At 35.9% G+C, this 5000-nt stretch overlaps 1 protein-coding gene across 3 annotated transcripts in view; it reads left to right on the top strand.

The window, feature by feature from the left end:
* The window catches only part of ZEB2 (zinc finger E-box binding homeobox 2), a 134533-nt gene that overhangs the window by 83010 nt on the left and 46523 nt on the right, over nucleotides 1–5000 (top strand). The gene's annotated exons all lie outside the window — the stretch shown is intronic.

Genomic DNA, 5000 nt, shown 5'->3' with positions numbered 1-5000 from the left:
GAGCATATTTTTTCTGTAAAGCCCCTTAATACTTTCCTTCTGATGATTTGTATAAAGCAAGTTGTTGAATGATCGTGGATTCCAATAATTAGAGAGAGTCTTCTAAAATCTTTTTTTCCTTTTGACATATTGTTGGAAGACATATAGTCACTTGACGTATTTATGAAGGCGTCTGTAATTGTTGGCAAGTAGTTGTACAATATATATAAAATTATTTGTGTATAGTAATTGTTTTGTGGGTCTTCCCTCAGCATGCCATCATGCCAGGCTTGCTGATGAAGGTGCTATTAGACGTTTTAGCCATCAAAGGGCCTTATTGACTTGTGTTCTGGAGTATAGCTAACTATTGTGTCCTTGGAGTGTAAGCATATTACAGATGTCGACAGAAAGTGAAGCTGAAAAAATTTCTAAAGGATAGAAATAACTACAAAAACTCACTAAATGAAAGGAGCGGTCAGGGGCATGTATATTTGAAACATCAGTACAATGACTAGTTTCCTTTGGTAGGAGTTAAGTAAGGTAATCAAAACCATGATGAGTCCTAGATATACAGGAAAACCCGAATATGTTTACTTTTGTAAAAAAATAAACAGATGTCAAGTCTTTGGGAAATCATAAATTTCACTGAGAACATTGTGACCTAGAAATACCGTGTCTTCTTGAAAGAAACTGAATTTACTGTTACAAATTCTCCAACCAATATCTGTTTTTATGATAGCTTGACAAAGGAGGGTCCTTGCTTTTATTCTTATTTGCCATTATGTTTATATTTTTGATATTAAGGAAGAAGTTTGGAGGGGGAAATTACATATCTAGATGTTATTACCTGCATGTTGGAGCTTATCTAGAACCTCAACAAATTTATGGAAATTTGAACCTTTTTGAAAATCACCAGCATACTGAAATTTGAAAGCCTCTCCCAGGTACCAGGGAACCTGCTAGTCTTTCCAAAGGGAATGAGTGGCTGCCATCTTCCCAAGATGCTCCTGTAACCAGATAGTTGGAGGAGCCTCAGAACTGGCCTCTCTCCACTGCAACTATGGCATTGCAGAAATTCTGTTCTCATTTTATTTAATATGCATATTTTTTACATAGCTAATCTGAAATGGAAACATTTTTATCCCTATACTCAAAACTGCTTTTGTTTTATCAGCTGACATTTTACAACTCATTAATTTATAATGCGGGTTTAATGCCTTCGAATGTTCCTGGGATAAAAAATTAAAGTGGCCAAGCTAGTTTGTATAAAGGCTGACTATAGTATGTTAATAATAATTATTTATAACAATGTTTTGTATTGGATAGCACATTCCATCTGAATATTTCAGAGTGGCATGGTCCCTTCTTCCTAGCACTAATTCATTCATCTTGCATCCCCAAGTAATAAAGGTATTCCCATTTTTAAATGGAGAAATCAAGACTCATGCATTTCAGTGATACAAGTTCAAATTCAGAAGAAAATCTGTTTGAATTTGTCTTTGCCTTGTTGTATTTGTCACTAAGTCTCCATTATTAAATAAGAAATTGAACCTTGTATTTAGTCCTATGATCTTTACCCACCCAAGCACGGAGGTAACAAGGTAACTGTGATTAAAAAAAAAAAAAAAAAAAAAAAAAAAAACAGTCAATGATAAATCCCCCCAGATGGGCAAGAGTCACTGGATGAAAATTATTGAAAAATAGCTGCATCTTTTCCTCAGTAGCACATATTTGGAAACTGAAATTTGTGGGGAAGACAAGGAGGAATAAAGGCTAAGGTTCAGGAGAAAAGTCTTAGAAGGTCTTCCCGACACTTGCCACCTGTAAATACATTCTAAGAAAGCAGCCCCATAAGGCCTTTCCTCCACTGACTCAAACATAAATGATCTCTAAGCATCTAAGCATAAGAGATTTAGGAAACCAAATGATTCATAAAATTCCAAAAGACTTTTTTTTTTTTTTTTTTTTAAGACAGGGTCTCATTCTGTTGCCCAGGCTGGAGTGCAGTGGTGTGATCATAGCTCACTACAGTCTCGACCTCCGAAACTCCAACAATCCTCTCACCTCAGCCTCCTGAGTAACTGGGACTATTGGCATGCAACACCATACCTGACTAATTTTTTATTTCTTGTAGAGATGGGGTTTTACCCAGGCTGATCACAAACTCCTGACCTCGAGAAATTCTCCCTGCTTGGCCTCCCAAAGTGTTGGGATTATAGGTGTGAGCCACTATACCTGGCCAAAAGAACTTATTTTAAATTTTAAGTCATATTACCAAGAGAGACATTTTTAAAATGAGGTTACATGGCTGTGTCACGTCTAAGCTGAAGGATTAGGCATAGTCTCTCTCATCATGGCCTTCCTACTTGAGGAAGCATTTGCAAATAAATTTCTAAATGAAGGGCCAACACAAAAATCGTGACTGGCACAAGTTCAAATCTTCCTTTTTCCTTGTAGCCACCACACATTGCAGCACCAGAGAAAAGACAACAGATACTGGAACAATGGTATTTCAGTAATTATACCAGTTACATCACCTTGCATTTCCATGTTACTGTTTTATACATCACACAGTGCCATTGCACGTACAACTTTGTAGGCTCCTATGACAACCTCATAAACAGGGAACCATTATCTTGATTTTTACTCATTTCTACCAAGTTTCCTTGGATGGTAGGCCAAGGCCACACAGCTGGTTACACGTTGGTTCTGGGACAAGGCAAATCTTCAAACTCGTAATTCTGTGAACTGCCTCTTTATCTCTATTGTTTCCAAACTATTGCAGGAAACATGGGTGTATTGTTAGATTCTGGTAATTGATCAAATTGGTAGGCTTCTATAACTCAAATTAAGGGGATCCATGAAAGTAACAATCATCAAAACAATTTAAAATTAAGCAACAATCTCCATTTTTGTGGCATGAAAATCCCAAAAAGTCCCAGGGATTTCCATCCCTTTCTCTGGTCATGTGGGGTTTAAACTTAGATTGCATTCTGCACTGGGAATTTGTATTAATATGTATGTTTTTGTTTGGCTGTTGTACACCTAAAGACATGCTTTCTAGTACCGGCTTTGCCATTAACTGGCTGTACGGCCTTTGACAAGTCATTTCACCTCACTGTGCTGTATTACCTCCTTTGTCAAGAGTTGACTTCAAGTGTCCTTCTGGAACTACAATTTTATGAATATATTTCTCCAAATAAATTGTAAGCTTCCTGAGGTGAGAATGGCACCTCCTGCTATCTTCTGGATTTGCCACATTGTGGGTATTTAATAAATGTTTGATAATGGCATTGAACGATTTATTGGCCCACTTGAGTAGAGTTATAGGAAATCATTATTGACTGCCTTATTAACAATTAACTGTCTATAAGCTGCATATGTAATTTTCCTTTACATCAATAGAGTTTCTGCTTCTAGTGAAGATGAAGTATTGCCCCTTCACATCAGTTCTTTTGTATGTTAATACATTAGCAACTGATATTTGTACTGTAACTGACAGAATAATGTAGAAAAAGCATATAACTAGGAAAAGGGGTTAGTAAGGTAACATTGTGTAGGGCATCTTCAAAACAACAGTTCTGCTATTTCAAATGTCAAGCTAATTATCAGCAATGTTTAAATGCTATGATAGGCCATTTTTGCAAATGCTGAAATTTTCCAGCAGGTATGGACATTATAAAAATGTCAAATTTTGCTACTATTCTATTACATGTCACCAGAACACAAAAATCTGAAAATAAGAGTTATATGTATAGGCAAGGAAGAGAAACCATTATTTGTTTTACATGTGGCTGTAAAATTAATTGGCATAGTGATATAATTTAGAGTATTGTTTGCGTGGAAGGAAGAATACAGAGGATTTAATATAATGTAATCTGGTGAAGTGAAAACAATGCTTATTGTAGGTAAACTATAAAGCCTTTTTAAATATAGGCTTTTAGTAATGCATGTGGAGATATATCTTTCCAGACCCATTTGCTATAAAGCAAATTTAAGTATCAGCTTTATGCCCTTTAGTAACCCCATATTATACATACAGTTTTAGAGAAAATGAAACTTTAATATTATTCCACATAAAATCGTGAGCCATGCCAATAATTCTTATGCCCTTCATATGCAAATAGTTTTATCTTATCCATCAATTATCATGTAAACATAGTATCACATGGCAAATTTCCCTGTAATACAGTACAGTACCTGTATATAATTATGGGTGCATTTTGCCAATGCAACTGTTACACAGAATTGTAATTAATTCCTCTGAAGACTACTGTGAGAGTTTTGGATACTGATGCTGTTTTTGGACATTTATTACTGCTCTTTAGTTGGCTTTTTGCTATGCCTCAGAGACAGATGTAAAATTAGTGTCTATTTTGAGCCAGCAAACAGTACATCTTTCCTCTTGTTTATTGAATTGCAGAAAGGAATTCTTTGGGCTCCCACTTCTTTGTGGTTTTGAAGTAACCGTCTGTTTTTGTGCCAGCCATGTAGCTCCAATACATGTCTAAAATTTTGCTGAGACTCATGCAAAGGGTGGCTGATTTGACCTGTAAGGACTGAATAGAACTTTGCTACATTATATGGGAACTTTCAGGCTTTCAAATGCTGAATAAAAATATATATGTCATAAGTTCAAAAACAGACACTTGTCTAATATATTCTGCCCAATGAACCTCATTTAAAACCAGTATACATTGGTTATTATATAAAATTGAATCTCTTCTTTGCAGAGACAAAGCTACATTATTAAGATCTCTTCTGCCAGTGGTGATGGTGGTGGGCAAAACATCAAAACGAGTCCAAATGGGAAAATGAGCCTATTTTTATTTCATAATGTAAGTGGGGCTAAACCCGTCAAGTATTGGCCATTCTAGAGTAAGAATATTTTATGGTGAAAATTTCCACAGTACTTGTACTAGGCAAATCCACTGACTAGACATGAGGGAACATTTTAAAGGAAAATCCTGGGATTTAGAAGTCTGGGGATGGGGTAGGGATCAGGAAGTGCAAAGTCCATC

The sequence above is a fragment of the Chlorocebus sabaeus genome, chromosome 10, assembly GCF_047675955.1.
Source record: "Chlorocebus sabaeus isolate Y175 chromosome 10, mChlSab1.0.hap1, whole genome shotgun sequence".
Lineage (NCBI taxonomy): Eukaryota > Metazoa > Chordata > Mammalia > Primates > Cercopithecidae > Chlorocebus > Chlorocebus sabaeus.
This window is presented reverse-complemented; position numbering and strand designations above follow the sequence as displayed.